The 24,771-nt window shown below is 35.4% G+C and overlaps 1 long non-coding RNA gene across 2 annotated transcripts in view; it reads left to right on the top strand.

Annotated features, from left to right (window-relative positions):
• The window catches only part of LOC140506846 (uncharacterized), a 112,821-nt gene that overhangs the window by 65,124 nt on the left and 22,926 nt on the right, over positions 1–24,771 (top strand). The window lies entirely within an intron of this gene.

Here is a 24,771-nt window from a genome sequence, read left to right as displayed (position 1 = left end):
CAATAATTCATGTTTGATAAAAACCTCTAGGAAAAGTGGAAAAAAAGACAAAAAAAAATAAGTATAGTTCAACATCTCACCATATATCAAGATAAGGTCAAAATGGGTACATGATTTAGACATAAAGTGTGATTCCACAAGCAAATTAGGAGAGTGTGTAAATGTTTACCTGTCAGATCCACATATAAGGAGATAATTTAGGTACAATCAAAAATAGAGAGCATAAAAAGATTTAAAGGAATAATTCTCATTATATTAAATTGAAATTTTTTTCACAGCAAAACTAATGCAATCAAAATTAGAAAGAAACCAGACAGCTAGAGAAAGTTTAAAGCAAATGTTTAGGATAAAGCCTCATTTCTCTGATATATAGAGGACTAACTCAAATTTATAAAAGTACAAGTCATTCTCCAATTGATTATTCTTCAGAGGATAGGAACAAATAGTTTTCAGATGAAAAAATTAAAGCTATCTATAATCATATGAAAAATGTTGTAAGTCACTATTGATCAGGACAATTAAAATTGGAACATCTCTGAGGTAACACCTCACATCTATCAGATTAGCTAGTATGACATTAGACATTAAAGAATAATGACAAATATTAGAGTGGATTAGAGAATATTGGGACAGTAATGCACTATTGTAGATTTGTGAACTGCTCCAATCTTTTTTATGTGCAGTTTGGAACTATGCAGTAATGGCAACCAAATTGTGCATAACGTTTGACCCAGCAATACTGTTAATAGGCCTGTATCCCGAAGATATCAAAAACCAAAGGAAAAGGACCAATATGTATAAAAATAATTTTTAGTAGCTCTTTTTTGTAGTGTCAAAGATTAAGAAATTGAGGAGATGCCCAACAATTGGGGAATAGCAGAACAAGTTGTAGTGTATGAATGTAACAGTATACTATTTTGCAATAAAAACTAATGAACAGGAAGACTTCAGAAAAACCTAGAACCACTGACATTAATTGCAAAGTAAAGTGAGCAGAGTGAGGAGAATAGTGTACACACTAGCATCAATATTTATGATGATAAATTGTGAATGACCACAATTCTCAGCAGTATAATAATTTAAGACAATTCCAAAGGACTTGGGATAAAAATGACATCTACCTTCAGAGAAAGAACTGCCAGATTCTGAATGCAGATCCAAACATACTAGGTTTAACTCCTATATCTTTTTTGTATGGTTGTTTGTTTTTTCTTTTTTGGTTAGTGTCTTCTGTAATAACAGACTAACATGGAAACATATATAACCTAGGTCCAATTACTTGCCATTTCAATGACAAGGCAGGGGAGAGAAGGAGGTTCGAGTTTAAATTTTTAAACAAATGAATGTTAAAATTGGTACTTGTAGCTGCAAAAATATATTATGTAAAAGAAAATAATTCACCTTACACTGGATATCTCGTGGACATTCTAAACCCAATATATCCAAAACAGAACTTATTATCTTTCCCTTTTAATGTTTTCCCCCTCCTTACCTTCCCTTTCACTGTAGAGGGCAATATCATTGTTCCTTTACCCAAGGCTAAATTAACCTTGAGGTTAACCTGGATTTTTCACTCTCTCTTGCCTCCAATATTTAAGCTGTTGCCAAGACCTATGAATTTAGACATCTCTAGAATAGTGGGCCTTTTTCCTCTGACATTGTCATCACTCTAAGACAGGCCCTCATCACCTCATGCATGGATTATTGAGTTAATCTGCAGTGAGTATGCCTACCTCAATTTGCTTCTAACTCTAATTCATTCTCCATATAGCCACTAAAGTAATTCTCCTGAAGTTCTGTTCAAATTATGTCACCTTTCTATCCCTTTCTATTTCCTCCAGGAGCAAATATGAAGTTCTTGGCTTAGTACTCTATCCCTCTCCCACCTTTCCAGTCTTCTTAGACCTTACTCCCTTAACTCTCTAGACTTAGATAATTTTCTCTGACTGCCTCTATGCTTAGACTGTTCTTCCTCCTCTGCCCTGACTGTGGACCTATAAGGCTTCTTTTTGAGTCCCAGATAAAATCTCACCTGCAGGAAGTCATTCTTAACCTCTCTTAATTCCAGTGCTATCTACCCCTCACTTCCCATTTATCCTTTATAAAGTTTTCTTTCACTTTTAATTTGCATGCTGTAACCCTCTATTAGATTGTAAGATCTTGAGGGGAGGGACTGTTTTAATCCCTTTGTGTATTCCCACCGTTAATCACAGTGCCTGGCATGTATTAAGTATTTTATAAATGTTGATTGATTGATTGAGTCTGGAAAATTATAAATTGAAGAAAAATGCTAACTTGGATTAATAGAATTTTCTACCTAATAATACTCTACATTTTTGAAATTACAATGTTAATTCCTATCCCTGCAGCTCCAAACTGGTTTTGTAGTGTATATTAGAGGGTGTTATTTTCTTCAATGTATCACTCTGTATTTTCTTTTACTAAATTTCAACTTGATTGATATATGCATTTCTTTCAATTGTTTTCAAGTTTGTATCAAGTGAAATCCTGTACTCTATAATTTAGTCCTTGTACAAATTTCTTCACTATAGTCTCCAATCCTTTGGACAAATTATTTGTAAATAATAACTTATGACATGTTCATAGCTTGGTTCTAGAACTTCATGTGACTTTTCAATTAAACACATTTTATCAGAAAAAAACTAAATGAAATCAATGTATTCTACTTCCCTCTTTCTGTCTAGTATGTTAGGTTTGACACCTACCACTAAAATGCAATGAAATACTGCTTAGTAATCTAGTGAACCTATGCAAAATCTTATCACAGTAACAAAAGCAAAAGGTAGATGAGATAAACACACATTTCCACTTTGTTTTCAACTGTCTACCATGACATTTTAAAAAATACACACCCCTACTTTAAATCTGTCAGTTTTAATGTATTGTATTTAGGAATGTAAAGAGATTTGTTGGCATGGCTTGATTTTCAAGTATTCATCTTAGCACGTACTTAACTGATTATTAGCCAATTGATTTTTAATGAATTGCACATCACCACTGCGGGTGTTATACTTGCCTTTTCGTAATTACTTGGTATTTTGGCAATCAAACTTAAAGACTTTGGATTTAATTGTTCATAATACAAAAGATTCAGAATTTCTACTGATTTTGTCCTGTTATTTCTCTAGGGTGGATTTTTCACTGTCATGTACATCGGCACTGTTTGACCCTAACATAGCCCTCAGATTACTACCTCACAAATTTCTTTTCTAAAGTTCCTTTCTTCCTCCATTGCTCTCTTCTTTCTTCCCTCCCTTTTAATCCTTTTCCCCCTTCCTTCTTCCTTCCTGCTCAGTATAAAGGTCTGTGATTCCTGCTTTAATTTCATTGCAGGACAAGTAATAGGTTTTCATGAGTGAATAGTATTATATATTGATTACTGAAATAAAACATTATCAAAGTAGATTTGTTTAGGTTTTAAACATTTTGTTTTGTCTTTCATGTTCAATATTTTCTGAATTTTCCTTTTAATCAGCTCATCCCAATTCATAGGCATCCCCTTTTTAAATGTTTGGAAGTCCTGACTGAGTAACTTTCATTAGAATTAGAATTACTCTACCATTGCTTAAATTCAATTTTCTGTCCCATGCTCAGCCAGCTTTTAATGCAATTGCTAAAGCTATTGCTCTAAACCCTTTACACTTTCTCTGCTACACATCTGTGGTTGTAACTGCCCTCAGATGTAATTGAAATTGTATTTTTAACCCAAATTTAATCCACTTCACGTAGCTTTTAATATGAATTGTTTACTGGGACCATACTAGCAACTAAAATGTATGAAAAAGAATACTTTGTAAAGATCTTATTTTCTACAATACTGTATCACAAGCACCAAATAACATACAGATTGGTAGCAGTGCAATTTAAAGGTGCTGTTTAAAGTCTGTATAGACTGTTATTGGAGATGTTTCATTCTGTGGGTACATTTTTTGAATAGTCTCTTTGTTGATTACTGTGTGCATAGCAGGTAAGTCATAAGCACTGTCATATTTAAGTTTAAAAAAACAGAAATAGGCACTCCTTCAAAATCCACCTACTTTCATACTTTTCTTTACTTTTATTTTTCTGTTGTCAATTTGATAACCCACAGCTCTGGTCTTGAACATAATATTTTTGACACAGAATTTTAAAAGTGGGTGAGATAAAAATAATATTATTTATCTTTCCATTGTAAGGTAATTTGATTTAAAAGGATTGAATTTAAATGATTAAATTTTAAAAAGTATACCAGAAATTTAAAGGATGTGGATTCCAGAGTAGGTGGACATAGCATGGAAAGATAAGAAAGTATGAAAGAATAATAAAAATAGAAAGAGGTGACACATGACAAGACTCAGTTCACTTCCTTTTCTCACTGGTCCAGTGTCAATTAAATTCAGCACACATTTGCTAATCCTGGATACTATCTTAGGTTATAAGCAGACAAAGTGAAAATTTACAATGTAGTAGAGAACATATGACATGCCCATATATAAGTGTAATGTGAATTGTGTTATAAGTACATTGTAATTGTCAAAAAGAAAGAGAAAATGTTGATTAGAATGGATCTTTTATAGAAAAGTTACATAAATATGTTAGAATGTGTTAGTATCTGATTTTCTGTCAACACTATGGCTGACATTTTATAATTAAACTTCTACATATGAGAAAACTGAAACCAAGAGAAGTTAAGTGTTAAGAAGGTAAGACCAGAGTCAGATGACTAATAATTATGTAAGGCAGGATTAAAAGTTAGATCTTTCTGTCTCTGCAGCCAACATTATTGCCAGAGCATTGCCTAGTTATCTAAGTGTAAGAATGAAGAGGGATAATGAGTATAAAACATTTGCTAAAATGATAATTTTTGCAGTTTAACAAAATACTCTTTTTTCTTCAAATACACTTTTTTCTTCATTTCCCATACATAGTCACAAAATACAATGGCAGAATAATGGAAAAGAAACATTCTTTTAATGCTCTTTTGATTTAACCAAAATATTTGAGTATGTGTTCAGACCTACACCCCTTCAGCATTTTACTCCCAGCTCTGATTTTTTAAAAATATGAATCAAATACAGATAGTTATTCTTATTATAAAATTTTAACATGCTATTCAATGACATTCAAGTAAGAGGATGACAAAAGGGGGAAAAGTGTTTTATTAGGAATATTTGTAAATCTTAAAATCTGGCATCAGATCAAACAGTCTCATGACCTACTGTTATTTAATACATTTTCCATCTCAAGACGCTGTGCTTAGAATTAAACAAAGTGAAGTCAGCTGGAGTCAGGAAAATAAAAATTCAAAGGAAAATTTATTTTTCTACATTTAAATAGTGTTCAGCACAAGATTTCAATGGAGTGATAGGTAAGTTTATTCAAAATTGCTGATCTTTTGAATAAATATCCAGGAACTATAAAAACTAAATGTATTATAATCATATCTTCATTTTAAATTTAAAATCTCCTATATAATGCATATAAGTTCCCTTTTTAAAGGTGATTTTCAAAGGATTGTAAATCCAATGCTCTTTAGAATTCCTCCAATGCCAAGAAGCAACCTAGGCTAGATTCATATCTTCCCTACAAAAATGAAAATGTGTTTTGATAACTTTATTTATGCTTGTTTGATACAATTTCTCAACTGTTAAAAGAAAACCTTCTATGGGAAAGTAACCACTGATTGAAATAAATTGTGTATGTAGGGGTTTTTTTTGGTATTTTTAATAATCTGTTTTGGTATTTTTAATAATCTGTTAAATATTATGGAACTAAACTTTTTTTTAATATCAAACATATATACAAAGCCACAACTCCTATGGAAAACAATATGCTGTGGTTGTTAAATAAGCAAACAATTTTGTGCCCCAGTAGGCAATAAGATATCCCACTACAGGAATAAAAAAGTTAAAAACTTGCACTTTGAAAGATGATTATTTATCTTTAGATGAAGTTGGGACAATATTTTTATGCATTCAAAGCACCAGGAAACCCACAGGATTTATCTTATTCTGATTTGGATGTAGCCCGAGAAGTGCATAGTGACTGACACATAATTTTCAGATTTTAATATATTATTTGAAACAGTGGCTCATTTTGCCCATCATAAGCATTTTTGTAAAGTACTTTTAAATATATACTTTTCAAACAATGTTTTTGAAATTACATAAATCCTTCTAATTTTACAACAATGAGTTGTGTGGAATTGGTATTATTCCCATTTTACAGCTGAAGAAACTGAAAGTTAGGGATCTTAAGTAACTTGTCCAGGATCCAATAGTAAATATTCGAAGCAGAATTTGAAACAAGGTCTTCTTGACTCTAAATTTTTTCTCCCATGTACTATGCTACTTAAGGTCATATTTAACTAAGGAGTTCATATTTTTTAATTTTATTATATTAAATATAATTGATTTACTTTATAATGCTTCTGTGCTTTTTTACATCTACAAATAAATATTCTGAAAAGGGGTGTAGAGTTTTCACCAGACCAGCAATGGGTATGTGTGAGAAAAAAAAAAGCTAAGAACCTCTCTTTTAAACCAAGTATTTCTAATAATGCATCATTTTGCACTTTATTCTTGTGGTAATGGGTTTACATTGTTGAATGTGTATATCTTGTCTCCACCTTGCTCTCCTCCCAGGGTTAATCCTTAAGCTAAATTAGCTTAAAAGATTAAACTATTCCTTTAACTACAAAAAATCTATAACAATACTGACATAAAATTCTCATTTGTTAGTGTCTTTACAAAATTTGTTTTTATATTTAAGAATTATATTTTCTTCCCCCTTCCTAAGTCACCACATGCAGCAGCTCAAAGAGATAATAAATAATTCACTATCACAATTGTCAAAAGTGAATGCACAGTGTTATATAGCTATTGACACAGGTAGGACTACAAGTTAGGTTTCCTGATTTTGTAGTCCGGTGTACTTTACAGCACAAGTTTCTTCCTTTAACCAAAGTTGCTAAAACTGACAGTCATTCCCATGTGAATGCAAGATTAAAACGACTTATTGATGACCTCCTCAATGGAGAAATCAACGATCTAAAAATGAATCTAGATAAGTATGCATCTATATTATCCATTCCTTTCTATTTTTTGTGTCAGGTTTCTTTACTGTTAGCATCTATTAGGATATTTAAGATCACATTGTGTCTCTAGGCTACCTGTCATAAACCTAATTTATAACAATCTTTTCTACTCTTATAGACAAGGATTTTTCAAAAAGTCAAAATTGCTACTTCAAAGCACTTTGGAAAATTATGTGTAAGATAATGGATTTTCTTTAGATTTTACTATTTATTTCCATCCCAACTGGTAGACCAACATCTCACACTGAATACCAAAATATTGTCAAAATTGGTACATGATTTACACATTAACGGTAATGCCATAAGTCAATTAAGAGAATATATAATAGTTTAAGTTGTCAGATTTATGGATAAGAGACTAATTAAGATCAAAAAAGATATAGAGAACAACACAAAATAAACATATAATATTGATTATATAAAATTAAAAATGTTTGTATAAACAAAACTAATGCAACCAAAATTATAAGGAAAGCAGGAAACAGGGGAAAAAATTTTGCAACAAGAATCTCTGATAAAGGTCTCATTTTTTAAATATATAGAGAACTGAGTCAAATTTATTAAAAAAAATAGTTGTTCCCCGACTGACAAATGTCATGAGCAGGCAGTTTTCACAAAAATAAATTCAATCTCTCTACAGTCATATTGAGGTGGAGCTAAGATGGTGAAATGAGAGCACAGATTCACCTTAGCTCTCCCACAAATTCTGTCAGATACCTCTCAAAAGAAAATATGAACAAATTTTAAAGTGGAAGAATCCACTAGTAGACAGAGTGTGGCAGATTTCAAGCCCAGGACAGCCTAAAAGGTCGACAGAAGAATTTGTTACACAGGGCTAGGGGGAGTTAAGAGTGCACAGTATGCAGCAGCACAGACTCTCCCATAGTGGAGCAGAACAGGAATTGCTGGGGAGAGCAGAATCAGAAGCAACAGTGTGGGTTCTCAAACATGTCAGCACAGCACAATGGAACCGAGTGAGAGAGAAGCAGAGGAATCCCAACAACAGCAGTAGCCACTCCTGAGACTATCAGTCTACACATTAAATGTTTAAAACTCACCTAATTGAACTTCTGAGAGCCAAGATGGTGGAGGAAACTGTAAATACTCTCACCCTCCCCTTGTTGACAGTGAAAAACTCAGAGAATACTGCCACAGGAATAATCCTGAACAGTGAGATCAGCTGAAGTGGTAAACAGACTCTCAGTTTAGGACGGAAGGGAGATACTCAAGGAGAGTACTTCCTTCTGGGGCTGAGGGGGACCAGTGTAGGACTGGAGGTGTACCAGAGAGCCCCAGGAAGAAAACCAGGAGGAGATCCTACAGGACCACAGGGGAATTGGTCAGACAACAGGGCAGGAGGGGCTTCACCAGCCACCGAGCCTGCTTCTACTCTCACTCAGTGGAGGAGACCTCCAGAGGCCAGACAAACCCTCCACCACACCTCATGACAGGAGCTTCAGTGAAACCCGAGGAAAAACTCAGAAAGACGTCCCTTGTTCTCCTCGGTGGCACACACCAGCCAGCTCAGCACCAAGTAAACTGCAACATTCTAGCTTCCAGCTCAGAGAAACAGAGACCACAACACAGAAAGGCTCAAGTTCTCAGCACAAGAAATGTGGGACAGATCCCCCTATGTTCCAGAGCTAGATGATTACTTAAAAAGCCAGGAAAAAAGCAATCACCATGAGCAAGAACCAAAATGGAAAGGCAAAAACCACCGAATCTCTCTATAAAGACAGAGAAGATCAGAATATGAATACAGAAGGGAAGAGCATTGACAGTATTCTCATATCTGAAAGCTCAAAAGGGAATATGAGCTGGTTTCAAGGCCAAAGACCATTCTTGAAAGAATTCTAGAAGGATTTTAAAAGAAAAATTAGGGAGATGCATTGAAGAGACCTGTTTCTTAAAAGGAACAACTGAACAACTGGAAAAGGAGCTAAATAAAGTTAATTGAGTAAAAGAATTTATGAAATTTTAGAATCGTGCAAGTAGAAGTTAATGACTCTGTGAGACATCAAAAATCAATCAAAATCTGAAGATGAAAAAAAAGTAGAAGAAAGTGTAAAATATTTCACTGGAAAAACAACTGACCCTGAAAATAGATACAGGAGAGAAAATCTAAGACATGATAAAAAAAAAAAAAAGAGTCTGGAAAATATCTTCCAATAAATCATCAAGAAAAACTGCCTGAGGTCATAGATCAGGAGTGCAAAATATTCATTGAAAGAATCCACCAATCACCTCCTGAAAGAGATCCTAAATTAAAAATGTCAAGGAACACTGCTTCCAGATTCTGGAACTGTCAAGTTATGGAGAAAATACTGCAAGTAGACAGAAAGAAACAATTTGAATACTGGGGAACTACAGGCAGGATCACACAGGAGCTTGTAGCTTCTACATTTAAAGATAAGAGGGATTTGAATATGATATTCTGTAAGGGAAAGGAGCTTGGATTATAAACAAATATTAATAACGCAGAAAAACTGAACATAATATTTCAGGCAGGGAGAAGGACATTCAATGAAATAAGAGATTTCCAGGAGCCAAGATGGCAGAGTAGAAAGACACATATACTTTGGCATTTCCCCCACAGTCTGCAAAATACCTGTAAAAATTACTATCAATAAATTCTAGAGCAGCAGAATCCACAGAACAACAGAGTGAAAAAGGTTTCCAGCCTGGTAACCTGGAAGGCCAACAGAAAAGGTCTAGCCCACAGGACACTGAGCAGAGGGGACCCTAGCCCTGGCCATGTGGCACTGGGAGGAACAGGACCTGAACAGACTTCTGTAGCAGAATTCCTAGCAGGGTGGGTCCCAGATCACAAACAAAACTCCAAAGGTCAGTGTGGGAGGGCTGTCCCAACTGGGCGAGAGGGGAAAGGGGTTCCCCCAGCACTAACCCCTGGTGACTGCAGCAGCAGGAGGCAGACAGCTATAGTGGTCAAGGAAACACCCTAGTCCACTCTCTAGGCAGCTCAGCTTAAAGCCTTTGTTGGAATTCAATAGCTGATCTGAACCTCAGCCCTCAGTGGCGGCTCTGCCCCAACCCAAAGCCCCTGAGGAATCGAGCAGTTGATTTGAAACTCAACCTTGGAGAGAGGAGAAGCACTAGGACCCTCCTCTTGACAAAGGATTGAAAACTGAAGTAACTGGCTGGGAAAATGTCCAAGAAAGCAAAAAAAAAATGATCATAGAAGGTTACTTTGTTGTTGAACAGGTGCCTCCTTACATCCTTTTGGATAAGGAAGAGCATAATGTCAGAAAAAGTCAAGACCTCTGCCACCAGTACCCCCAAAATGAATATGAAATGGGATCAGCTCATAGAAGAGCTTGGAAAGTGTGTCAGTAGCCTGCTAAAGGACAACCAAAAAAAATTCTGAGGAAAATAACACCTTTAAAAAGAGGCTAACTCAACTGGACAAAGAGTTCCAAAAAGCCAATGACGAGAAGGTGGCTCTTAAAAGCAGAATTGGCCAAATGGAAAGCAAAGTTCAAAAGCTCACTGAATAAAATAGTTCTTTTAAAGAGAGAATCGAGTTCAGGGAAGCTAATGACTATGAAATAAACCAAATAGTTAGAGAACAAAACCAAAAGCTTGAAAAAATGGAAGATAAGGTGAAACATCTCATTGGAAAAACAACTTACCAGGAAAATAGATTCAGGAGTAGCAATTTAAAAATTATGAGGGTGGAGCCAAGATGGCGGAGGAGACAGACACACATACACATAGCTCCGAACCCACAGCCTACAGAACATCTGTAAAAAGAACCCCTGGGAATTCTGGAGCAGCAGAGGCCACAGAACGGTGGAGCGGAGGAGATTTCTGTTCCAGAGAGCCCTGCAAACATCTTGCAAAAGGTCCGTCACCCTGCAGACACGGAGCAAGCACAGCCCTGCCGTGGCTGCATGGCACCAAGAGGAGCAGATCCAACGGGGCTTCAGGGATGGAATCTCCAGGGGTCGCGTGGGTCCCTCCATCCACAGGTGATGGGGGTCAGAGAGAGGGTCTCTTTGGAGGGTCGAGAGGGGAGTGGGGTGCACCCATAACTCAGGCCCCCTCGGGAGGCAGAAGCTGAGGCAGCAGCAGACCAGGGCTCCCCAAGCAGGCAGGAGCCTGGATCCATTGTTGAAGGTCTCCTCATAAACCCCTTGAGGGAACTGAGCCTGTGAGGTGGCCCTGCCCCCACCTGAGCAGCTGAACTTAATCTCACACTGAATAGCAGCCTTGCCCCCGCCCAAAGCCCTGAGGCTGGGAAGCAGCATTTGAATCTCAGACCCCAAACGCTGGCTGGGAGGATCTGGAAGCGAAGTGGGTCTGAAGAGAATATTCAGAAGGCAAGTCACTGGCTGGAAAAATGCCCAGAAAAGGGAAAACAAACAAGACTATAGAAGGTTACTTTCTTGGTGAACAGGCATTTCCTACCTTCCTTTCTGATGAGGAAGAACAATGCTTACCATCAGGGAAAGACACAGAAGTCAAGGCTTCTGTATCCCAGCCCACTCAATAGGCTCAGGCCATGGAAGAGCTCAAAAAGAATTTTGAAAATCAAGTTAGAGAGGTAGAGGAAAAGCTGGGAAGAGAAATGAGAGACATGCAGGTAAAGCATGAACAGCAGGTCAGCACCCTGCTAAAGGAGACCCAAAAAAATGCTGAAGAAAATAACACCTTGAAAAATAGGCTAACTCAATCGGCAAAAGAGGTTCAAAAAGCCAATGAGGAGAAGAATGCTTTCAAAAGCAGAATTAGCCAAATGGAAAAGGAGGTTCAAAAGCTCACTGAAGAAAATAGTTCTTTCAAAATTAGAATGGAACAGATGGAGGCTAATGACTTTATGAGAAACCAAGAAATCACAAAACAAAACCAAAAGAATGAAAAAATGGAAGATAACGTGAAATATCTCATTGGAAAAACAACTGACCTGGAAAATAGATCCAGGAGAGACAATTTAAAAATTATGGGACTACCTGAAAGTCCTCATCAAAAAAAGAGCCTAGACATCATCTTTCATGGAATTATCAAGGAAAACTACCCTGACATTCTAGAACCAAAGGGCAAAATAAATATTCAAGGAATCCACAGAACACCGCCTGAAAGAGATCCAAAAAGAGAAACTCCTAGGAACATTGTGGCCAAATTCCAGAGTTCCCAGGTCAAGGAGAAAATATTGCAAGCAGCTAGAAAGAAACAATTCAAGTATTGTGGAAATACAATCAGGATAACAGAAGATCTAGCAGCCTCTAGATTAAGGGATCAAAGGGTGTGGAATAGGATATTCCAGAAGTCAAAGGAACTAGGACTAAAACCAAGAATCACCTACCCAACAAAACTGAGTATGATACTTCAGGGGAAAAATTGGTCTTTCAATGAAATGGAGGACTTTCAAGGATTCTTGATGAAAAGACCAGAGTTGAAAAGAAAATTTGACTTTCAAACACAAGAATGAAGAGAAGCATGAAAAGGTGAACAGCAAAGAGAAGTCATAAGGGACTTAGTAAAGTTGAACTGTTTACATTCCTACATGGAAAGACAATATTTGTAACTCTTGAAACTTTTCAGGATCTGGGTACTGGGTAGGATTTCACACACACACACATGCACATGCACACGCACACACACATAGAGACAGAGTGCACAGAGTGAATTGAAGAAGATGGGATCATATCTTAAAAAAATGAAGTCAAGCAGTAAGAGAGAAATATTTTGGGAAAAGAAAGGGAGAAATGGAATGGGGCAAAGTATCTCTCATAAAAGAGGCAAGAAAAAGATTTATTAGTGGAGGGATAAAGAGGGGAGGTGAGAGAAAAACATGGTTTACTCTCATCACATTCCACTAAAGGAAGGAATAAAATTCACACTCATTTTGGTATGAAAACCTATCTGACAATACAGGAAAGTAGGGTATAAGGGGATAAGCAGGGTGGGGGGAATGATGGAAGGGAGGGCATGGGGAGGATGGAGCAATTTGAGGTCGACACTCATGGGGAGGGACAGGATCAAAAGAGAGAACAGAAGTAATGGGGGTCAGGATAGGATAGAGGGAAATATAGTTAGTCTTATACAACACGACTATTATGGAAGTCATTTGCAAAACTATACAGATATGGCCTATATTGAATTGCTTGCCTTCCAAAGGGAAGGGGTGGGGAGGGAGGGAGGAAGAGAAGTTGGAACTCAAAGTTTTAGGAACAACTGTTGAGTACTGTTCTTGCCAATAGAAAATAAGAAATACAGATAAAGGGGTATAGAAAGTTTTCTGGCCCTACAGGACAAAAGAGAAGATGCAGACAAGGACAAAGAGGGATGATAGAAGAGAGAGCAGATTGGTGATAGGGGCAATTAGAATGCTCGGTGTTTGGGGGGGGGGGGTCAAAAGGAGAGAAAATTTGGAACCCAAAATTTTGTTAAAATGAATGTTACAAGTTAAATAAATAAATAAATTATTAAAAAATAAATAAAAAAAAAATTATGGGACTACCTGAAAGCCATGATCAAGAAGAGAGCCTCTACACTATATTCCTTGAAATTACCAAGGAAAACTGCCCTGATATTTCAGAACCACAGGGCAAAATAAATATTGAAAGAATTCACCAATCACTCCCTGAAAGGGAATTGAAAAGGGAAACTCCTAGGAATAATGTGGCCAAGTTTCAGATTTCCCGGATCAAGGAGAAAATATTGGAAGCAGCTAGAAAGAAACAATTCAATCATTGGGGAAATAAAATCAGGATAACACAGGATCAGGCAGCTTCTACATTAAGTGACTGAAAGGCTTGGAATAGGATATTCCAGAAATCAAAGGAACTGGGATGAAAACCAAGAATTACCTACCCAGCAAAACTGAGAATACTTCACCGAAATACATGGTCATTCAATGATACACAGGACTTTCAAATATTCATGATGAAAAGACCAGAACTGTATAGAAAATTTGATATTTTTTAAAAAAATTATACTGAAATGTTTTTTATTTTTTTGATGCTCTGCGATCACCCCCATAAAACTTAGATTTTTACCCCTCCACACTTACCCCCCCCACCTCTCTCCCTCCCCAAGATGGCATACAATTCTATATAGGATCTACATATACTTTCCTATTGAATATTTTTTCACTGTGGTCATGCTATGTAGACGAACTAAAATAAATGGAAGAAAACATAAAACAAACAAAAACATAACACACACACACACACACAAATATGATCTGTTCTGTTCTGTGAATGACATCCATAGTTGTTTCTCTGGGTGTGGAAGGCATTTTGCCTTAGAAAACCATTGGGATTTTTTTTTTACATTCTTCCATGATTACAAAGTTCCAAGCTTACCAGAAGAAACTCTCACACACTGTGTTCCTTGCTGTGCACAGAGTTCTCCTGGTTCTTCTCCTTTCGCTCATCATCATATCATATAAGTCCTTCCATACCTCCCTGAAGTCTTCTTGTTCATCATTTCTTATGGTGCAATAGTACTCCATTACATTAATATACCATAATTTATTCAGCCATTCCCCAATTGATGGGCATCTCCTTGACTTCCAGTTTTTGGCAACTACAAAGAATGCTACCATACATATTTTTTCTGCATTTAGGTTCCTTTCTCATTTTTATGATCTCATGGGGATACAGTCCTAGCAGCGATATTGCTGGGTCAAAGGGTATGCACATTTTTGTAGCCCTTTGGGCATAGCTTCAAACTGCTCTCCAGAATGGTTGGATGAGCTCACAACTCCACCAACATTGAATTAGTGTTCCAACTCTCCCATATCCTCTCCAACATGTATCATTTTCCTTTTCCGTCATGTTTGCCAAGCTTATAGGTGTGATGTGGTACCTCAGAGTTATTTTGATTTTCATCTCTCTAATCAAAAGTAATTTAGAGCATTTTTTCATACTATTGTAGACATTTTTAATTTCTTCCTCTGAAAACTGCCTGTTCATATCCTTTGACCATTTATCAATTGGGAAATGACTTGTATAGTTGTACATTTGAGTGAGTTCTCTATATATTCCAGAAATGAAGCCTTTATCCCCAAGATTAGCTGGAAAAATTCTTTCCCAATTTACTACATCCCTCCCAATCTTGGTTGCATTGGGTTTGGTTGTGCAAAAACTTTTCAGTTTAATGTAATCAAAATTATCCATCTTGGATTTCATAATGCTTTCTATCTCTTCATTAGTCAAAAATTCTTCCCTTTTCCATAAATCTGATAAATATACTCTTCCTTGCTCTTCTAGTTTGTCCATGGTATCAATCTTTATACTTAGCTCGTGTACCCATTTGGACTTTATTCTTGTGTACAGTGTCAGGTATGGGTCTATGCCTAGTTTCCACCATACTGTTATCCAGTTTTCCCAGCAATTTTTGTCGAACAGTGAGTTCTTATCCCAGAAGCTTGGGTCCTTGGGTTTATCAAACAGGAGGTTGCTATATTGCTTGCCTACTGTGTCTCGAGTGCGAAGTCTATTCCACTTGTCTAACCTTCTGTTTCTTAGCTAATACCAAGCGTTTTTGATAATTGCTGCTTTATAATACAATTTGAGATCTGGTAGCGCTAGGCCACCTTCCTTAGAATTTCTTTTCATTAGTCCCTTTGATATTCTGGACCTTTTGCTGTTCCAGATGAATTTTGATATTATTTTATCCAGCTCTAGAAAATAATTATCTGATAGTTTAATTTGTATGGCACTTAATAAGTAAATTAGTTTAGATAGAATTGTCATTTTTATATTTGCTCAGCCTACCCATGAGCAACTGATGTTTTTCCACTTACTTAAATCTGACTTTATTTGTGCAAAAAGTGTCTTGTAATTGTGTTTATGTAGTATCTGGGTTTGTTTTGGCAGGTAAACTCCCAAGCATTTTATAGTGTCTACCCTAGCTTCAAATGGGAATTCTCTTTCTATCTCTTGCTGCTGGACTTTGTTGGTAATATATAGGAATGCAGAAGATGTGTGCACATTTATTTTGTAACCTGAAACTTTGCCAAAGTTGTTTATAATTTCAAGTAGCTTTTTACTTGAGTCTCTGGGATTCTCTAAGTATATCACCATATCATCTCCAAAGAGTGATAACTTAATTTCTTCTTTGTCTGTTCTTTTTCCTTCAGTTTCTTTATCTTGTCTAATTGCTACAGCTAACATTTCTAGTACCATATTGAATAATAGTGGTGATAATGGACATCCTCATTTCACCCCTGATTTTATTGGAAATGCATCTAGCTTATCCCCATTGCATATAATGCTTACTGAACACGGATGAAAAGGTAAACTGGAAAGATAAATCTTAATAGACTTTCTAAAGCTGAACTGTTTACATTCCTACATGGAAAGATAATATTTGTAACTTTTGAGACTTTTCTCAGTATTTAGGTAGTTGGAGGGGTTATACATACACACACAGAAAAATAGACAGAGTACAGCTTGATTTGAATCAGAATAGATGATATCCGTAAAAAAACAATAAAATAAAAACTAAGGAATGAGGGAGGAGAATAATGGTAGGAGAAAAGGAATGGAGCAGGCTATAACTTATAAAAGAGATAAGAAAAATGCTGTTCAATGGAGGAGAAAAGGGAGAAGAAAAGTGAAGCTTGCTCTCTTCACATATGACTTAAGGAGGGAACAACATGCTCATCAAATTTGGTATGAAAATCTATCTTACACTACAGAAAAGTAGGGGAAGAGGGGACAAGTAGGGTGAGGAGGATGATAGAAGGGAGGGCAAATGAGAGAAGGGAGTAACTAGAAGTATACACTTTTGGGAAGGGACAAGGTCAAATGAGAGAATAAAAAAAGTAGAGGCAGGATAGGATAGAGGACAATATAGTTAGTATTACATAACATGATTATTATGGAAGTCTTTTACAAAATAACATGTATATAGCCTGTATAGAATTGATTGCCTTCTCGGTGGGGATGGGTAGAGAGGGAGGGAGGGAGAGGAGTTGGAATTCAAAATATTAGAAATAAATATTGAGAATTATTATTGCATATAAATGGGAAATAAAAAACACAAGTAATGGGGTATAGAAATTTATCTTGCCCCACAAGAAAAGAGAGAAGATGAGGATAAGGGAAGGGTGGGGTACAGTGATAAATGGGAGGGTACATTGAGGAAGGGACAGTCAGAATGCAAGATATTATAGGGTGGGGTGAGGGGACAGATAGGGATAAATATTCGAATTCAAAACTTTGTGGAAATGAATGCTGAAATCTAATAAAAAATTAATAAATTAATTTAAAAAAAAAAAGAAATAAGGGATTTCCAGGCCTTCCTCATAAAAAGGCCATAACTCAATAGAAAATTTGATATTTAAACACAAGACATAAAGAAAGGCATAAAAATGTAAACACACACAAAATAAAAAAAAAAAACAACCTTGTTATTCAATGTGGACAAACTGTTTACATTACTGTATGGGAGTATGATACTAGCTACTTTTAAGAATTGTATATTTATTATGATATTTAAAAAAGATATACATAGAGAGAGTGAGCATGAGTTAACTGAAGTGATGATAAAAACATGATTAAGGGTTCACAGGTATTCGAACAGGAGAAGAGTAAAGGAGGAGGGAGAACAAGGTCATTTTCATCACAGGAAGAGGCACAGAAATGTGTTATAGTAGAGGGAAAGAGGGGAGAGAGATGAGCTTTGTTTGAGATTTACACTCATCTGATTTGGTTGAAGGAAGAAACAACGTAATCAATTAGCTACAGAAATTTACCTCGCCCTATAGGCAGTAGGAGGCGAAAGGAGAAAGAAAAGAGAGGGAGGTTAAAAGTGAGGGAAGAAGTAGTAAGGGAAGAGGGGAATAAAGGAAAGGGGGGTTGAAAGGAGGGAAGGAAGAGTGAGCGAAGCAGTGGCCAAAAATAAAGCTCTATTGTGGAGTGGAAGGGAGAAGGGAAAAATAAAAGCATAAATGCTGGGGTGTGAAATAGAATAGAGAAAGACTCAAATAGTAATCATAACTGTGAATGGGAATGTGATGAACTCTCCCATAAAACGGAAGTGGATAGCAGAATGGACTAAAAACCATAATTTAAAAATATGTTATTTATAAGAAGCACATTTGAAGCAGGGTGATACAGCAAAAGTAAAGGTAAAAGGTTGGAGCAGAATATATTTTGCGTCAGTTAATGTGGAAAAAAAAATAAAAGAGTGGAGCAAGCAATCCAAATTGCAGACAAAGCAAAAGCAGAAATATATCAAATCAAAATAAATGAGGAAAGAAGGAAACTCGATCCTGAGAAAAAGGCACCATAGACAATGGAGTAATATCATTACAAAACATGTATGCACCAATTGGTACAGCATCCAAATTCTTAGAGAAGTTAAGGGAGTTACAGGAAGAAATAGAAAGCTTTTGTTTATATATATACATATATATATATATATACACACTATACTAGTGGGGGACCTCAACGTCCCCCTGTCTAAAATTGATAAATCTAATCTCAAAATAAACAAGATAGAAGTTAAAGAGGTGAAAAGAAGTGTGTGTAAGTTAGATATGATAGAACTCTGGAGAAAATTGAATGGGGGTAGCAAAGAACATAACTTTTTTCTCAGTGGTACATGGGAGAAACCCAAAACTTGATCATCTGCTAGGGCATAAAAATCTCACAATCTAGTGCAGAAAGGAAGAGATGATCAATGCATGTTTTCAGATCATAATGCCATTAAACTTACATGTAACAAAGGGCCATGGAAAGACAGACCAAAAGTTAATTAGAAACAAATAATCTAATCCTAAAGAATGAGTGAGTTTAGCAACAAATCATAGAAAAATATCAGTAACTTCATTCAAGAGAATGACAATAATGAGACAACCTAACAAAGCTTATGGTATGTAGTAAAAGCATTTCTAAGGACAAGTTTTATATCATAGAATGCCTACATAAATAAAAAAGAGAAAGAACAGTTCAATTAATTGGGCATTCAACAGGAAAAGCTAGAAAAAGAAGAAATTGAAAAGCCCCAAGAAAATACCAGATTAGAAATACTGAAAACCAAAGGAGAGATTAATACAATTTAAATTAAGAAAACTATTGAATTAACAAATGAAAGTGAGTTGATTTTGTGAATAAACAATAAAATTTTTAAACTTTTGATCAATTTGTTTTAAAAAAAGAAAGAAGAAAATCAAATTTTCAATATCAAAAATGCAAACGGTGAACTCACCTCCAAAAAGGAGAAAACTGAAATAATAATTAGGAACTACTTTGCCTAACGGTATGCCCACGAATTTGACAATCTAAGTGAAATGGATTAATATTTTTAAAAATATAATTTGCCTGAACTAAGAGAAGAGGAATTCAAGTACTTAAATAATCCCATCTGAGAAAAAGAAATTGAACAAGCAATCAATGAACTCCCTAGGACAAAATCTCTAGGGTCAGATGGATTTGCAAGTGAATTCTATCAAACGCTTAAAGAACAGTTAATTGCAATATTGTATAGACTATTTTGGAAATTGGTGAAAAAGGAGTTCTACCAAATTCCTTTTATGATACAAATATGATACCTAAACAGGGAATAGTCAAAACAGAGAAAGAAAATTATAGACCAATTTCCCTAATGGATATATATGCAAAAATTTTAAGTAAGATATTGGAAAAAAAGGATCACAGCAAGTTGTGAGAATAACACATTATGATCAGGTAGGATTTATATCAGGAATGCAGGGCTGGTTTAATATTAGGAAAACTATCAGCACTATTGATTACATCAGCAACAAGCACAAAGCATGTGATTATCTCAATAGATGCAGACAAAGCTTTCGACTAAATACAACACTCGTTTCCATTCAAAATACTTGAGAGCATAGGAATAAATTTTCTTAAAATAATAAGTAGTATCTACCTAAAACAATCAGCCAGCATTATATGTAATGGAGACAAGCTAGATATCTTTCCAGTAAGATCAGGGGTGGAACAAGGATGTCCATTATCACCGCTGTTATTCACTATGGTACTAGAATTGTTAGGTTTAGCAATGAAGAGAAGAAAAAGAAACTGAAGTTATTAGAATAGGCAAAGACCAAACTAAGTTATCACTCTTTGTAGATGATATGATGATATACTTCAGAATCAAGCAAAAAAAAATACTTGAAATAATAAACATCTTTGGCAAAGTTGGAGGATACAAAATAAACCCACATAAATCATGTTCATTTCTATGTATCACTATCAAAGCCCAACAGCAAGAGGTAGAGAAATCCCATTTAAAGTTATGGTAGACACTATAAAATACCTGGTAATCTACTTGTCAGAATAATCCAGGGACTACATGAACACAATTACAAAACAGTTTTCACACAAATAAAGTTATATCTAAGTTATTGGAAAAAAAAAAAACATCAGTTGCTTGTGGGTAGACTGAGTTAATACAAATAAAAATGATAATTCTACCCATATTAATTTACTTATTCAGTGGCATACCAATCAAAATACAAGAAAATTATTTTCTAGAACTAGAAAAAAATAATATCAAAATGAATCTGGTAGAACAACAGTTTCAGAATATCAAGGGAATAAATGGAAAGAAATGCTGGGGAATGTGGCTTACCCATATCAGATCTCAAATTGCATTATAAAGCAGCAATCCTCAAAAGAACTTGATACTGACTAAAAAATAGAAGGGCAGATCAGGGGAATAGATTAGGTACTCAAGACGCAGTAGTCAATGATTATAGCAGTCTATAATAAAGTTTGATAAACCCAAGGACCCCAGATTCTGGGATAAGAACTCACTGCTTGACAAAAACTGCTGGGAAAACTGGATAATAGTGTGGCAGTAACAGGGCATAGATCAATGTGTGAAACTGTACACCAGAATGAAGTTTAAATGGGTACACAGTCCAGGTATAAAGGATATTACTATACACAAATTAGGGGAGCAAGGAATAGTGTATTTGTCAGATTTATGGAGAATTGTAAAGTTTATGAATTGAATATTATGAGAAACTTATGGCTAGAGATAGAGTATATTATGAAGAGAAAATGGATAATTTTGATTACACCAATTTGAAAAGTTTTCACACAAAAAACCCAATGCAACCAAGATTAGGAGGGAAGCAGAAATCTTGGAAAGCATTTTTACAACTAGTGTCTGTGATAGAGCCTCAATCTAATATATATAAAGACCTGAGTTAAATTTACAAGAACACAAGCCATTCCCCAGTTGATAAATGGTCACTGAATATAAACAGACAGGTTTCAGGGGAAGAAATAAAAGTTATCTATAGTCACATTTAAAAATGCCATAAATCACTGTTGATTAGAGAGATGCAAATCAAAACAATTCTGAGGGACTTCATCACACTTATCAGATTGGTTAACAGGACAAAACAGGAAGATGATAAAGGTTGGAGAAAATGTGGGAGATTTGAAACACTAATTCATTGTTGGTGGAGCATGAGCTGATCCAGATTTTCTGGAGAGTAATTTGGCACTATGTTCAAAGGCTACAAAAACGTGCATATCCTTTGACCCAGCAATATCACTTCTAGGACTGTATCTCAAAGAGATCGTAAAAATGTGAAAAGGCCCAACATCTACAAAAATACTTTTAGCATCTCTTTTTGTGGCAACCAAGAACTGGAAATTGAGGGAATGACACTCAATTGGGCAATGACTGAACATGTTGTGATATATAAATGCAATGGAATACTATTATACTATAAGAAATGGCGAACAGTCAGACTTCAGAAAAATCTGGAAAGGCTTATAGGAACTGATACTGAATGAAATCAGCAGAAATAGAACATTATACACAGTCACAGCCCCAATGCGGGAGAACTGTTTCTGAGACTTCACCTTTCACAGCAAAGCAAGAACTAAAAGATTCCCAAAAGACTCTTGAAGCAAAATGCAATCTATATCCAGTGACAGAACTATGGAATCTGGACACAGAATGAAGCAGACTATTTTCTCTTGTGTTATGTATTGGTTTGACTTGTTTTTTCTCATTGTTTCTCTCATCCATTTTAATTCTTCTGTGTGTAGAATACATATAAGATTCTATGCCATCACAGGGAGGGAAAGGGGAGGGAGTAATTTAAAAACGTATGGAAGTAATTGCCAAAAACTGAAAACAAATAAATTAATTAAATTTATAAATAAATAAAAAATAAAAATAGTCACACTGAAAAATGTTCAAAATCATTAGTAATTAGAGAATTCCATATTAAAATAACTTTGAAATACCTATCAGATTGGCTAATTAGACAAAAAAGTCAAGTGAACAGAACAAGGAGAAAGTTATACATAGTAACAGCAATATTACTTGATGAAGAACTGTGTTTGACTAAGCTATTCTCAGTAATAAAATAGTACAAGACAATATCAAAGGACTAATGATGAAAGATGTTATGCACTGATATTGATTGAATGCAAACGAAAGTATGCCATTTTCACTTTTTCTTTCATTTATTTTTTTCTTTTATTCAAGTCTTCTGGGACAAAATGACTGATATGGAAATTGCACATGTGCAACCTATATCTGATTGTTTCCCATTTTAAGAAGTAGAAAGGTGAGGAAGGGAGGGAGGGATAGAATATGAAACTCAAAACTTTAAATTCAAATGTTTTTAGAAGTAGTCTTTATTTTTTCACCAGAATGAAAGCTGAACTTCTCCATCCTTCCCTAGAATAGTCTTCATCTTGGAAGATGACTTCCACTTTGCAATTCATATCTCAGAACTGCCTTCAGCCCCTGATTCCCCTCTCTCTGATTGGATGACTCTTTCCAGTATCTCCATTTAAGCAAGTTATTCAGGTCAGCTGTCTTTTTTCATTCTCATAAGACTGCACTTTATGCTCCAGACTTCTGCATCACACCCCAATATCCGGAACCTTCTGTTTCGACCTGTCTATTCCTGTAACAGAAAGCACCCTGACATACACGGGGGGGGGGGAGGGGGGGCTGCTGTCACAGGCTCTTAGATCTGCATTCACAAAAGGAAAGGCAACTTTTGAGGGCTTGCCAATCACTCAGTTAGTTCAGAGGAAAAAGGCAGCACATTGAACTTCAGAGAAAATACAGAGAAATGAAAGATCAACAGACATGGCTTCCTCTGTCTGACCAAAATCAATACATCCATCACAATTCAGCAGACAGGTTCAACTGTCTGATCATAGTTACCAGAGAGGGAAGCACAGACACCTGGGTTTTCAAATCTATTGGCATCCTTAGCTGCTTCCCAGAGTGTCTCATCAGCCACACAAACCTTCTTCCCAAAATTAAGCCGTATATATATAATTTAGGGAGCAGGGCATACCATCCCTTGAGAACTAGTGCTTCATTAACAAAAAGTGTGGGCCTTCCTATAAATCTTCCCTAATCAAACTTAATGGGTGGTGAAGATCTTTAATCACACTAAACAGTACAAATTCATGTACTATTTCTAGTTAAAGAAAATCTTCTTTCAGTACTTTATTCCTAGTAAAGACTTTTGGTTGATAAAGGCAAAACTCAATCAGAGGCATTATACATCTTGATTATAGGAAAACAAAAAGAGCAAAGATCCTACTTTGCTTGCCTTACAATTCCTCCTTCAGATTCCTTTTCTTTGTCGTCTTTCCTCATGAATATAAAAACAGTTTGAACTAAAGGATTGTTTGGCACATAGTAAGCATTTAATAAATGCTTGATAAAAAAAAGTGATTACCTCCCCTAGATCTTATTCTTTTTTCCCTTATGTCAGAGTTAATACCTGACTCCTTTACAAAAGAGTATCATAGAAGAGTAAGAAATGTATGTTCAGATATATGGATTAATATTTCTCTTGCCTTGGAAAGATGTCAGAGAGTGTTAATTCAAATGAAATTTCATTGTCTTTGATTTGCTACAGTTATAAAGGGGAAAAACAACCTCAGATATTAAAAAAAGAAGGTACAGTTCATTCTAATATTTGTTTCTGTTTCCACAAAAACTTAAGGTCACCTCTAAAATTGCACAAAGATTCACAATTTGAAAAATAATCTTTATGAGGGTTAGAATTCTTTGAATTCAAATAGCAAATTGATAACTTCATAATGAAGTAAAATATAGACAAAATTCAAAAGAATATGTGCCTCAAGAACTCAAAACTGACCTTAACCAAACTGACGTGTGATTTTATATTTGCAAATATTTGTTGTCTATGACTTTGGATACACACACATAGATACACATACACACATATGTGTGTATGTGTATGTTTGTTCACGCATAGTACATGTATATATATATATATGCACACACATACATATATACAAATACACATTTATATTTAACTAACAACTCCACTCTTTGTTTTCTGTGCTCAGAAATCATTAGTGAAGACAGCCTGGATTATTGGGAACAGGCTAATTCTGGATTATGGGATACAAAGGAATAGAAATATGCTATAGAAATCTATTATATTTGCCCTGGAGCTGAGAAGAAACTGGAAGTAACTTGCTGGCCTTCTGGCAAGCACATAATTATTCAAAACTATAGGAACGAAATGGACTGGGGAGGGGAGAAGCTGTTTTGACCATTTTAAAGTATTTTAAAATTACTTTAAGGATTAAGAAATCAGAAAAAAATATGTGATTTTATATCTCATATGTTTTACTTTACAAGACTAGGTGAAACATATTTATTATGAGGCTTCCACTTCAAAATAACATTTATATCATGCTTTG

This window comes from Notamacropus eugenii, chromosome 5, assembly GCF_028372415.1.
Source record: "Notamacropus eugenii isolate mMacEug1 chromosome 5, mMacEug1.pri_v2, whole genome shotgun sequence".
Taxonomy (NCBI): Eukaryota; Metazoa; Chordata; class Mammalia; order Diprotodontia; family Macropodidae; genus Notamacropus; species Notamacropus eugenii.
This window is presented reverse-complemented; position numbering and strand designations above follow the sequence as displayed.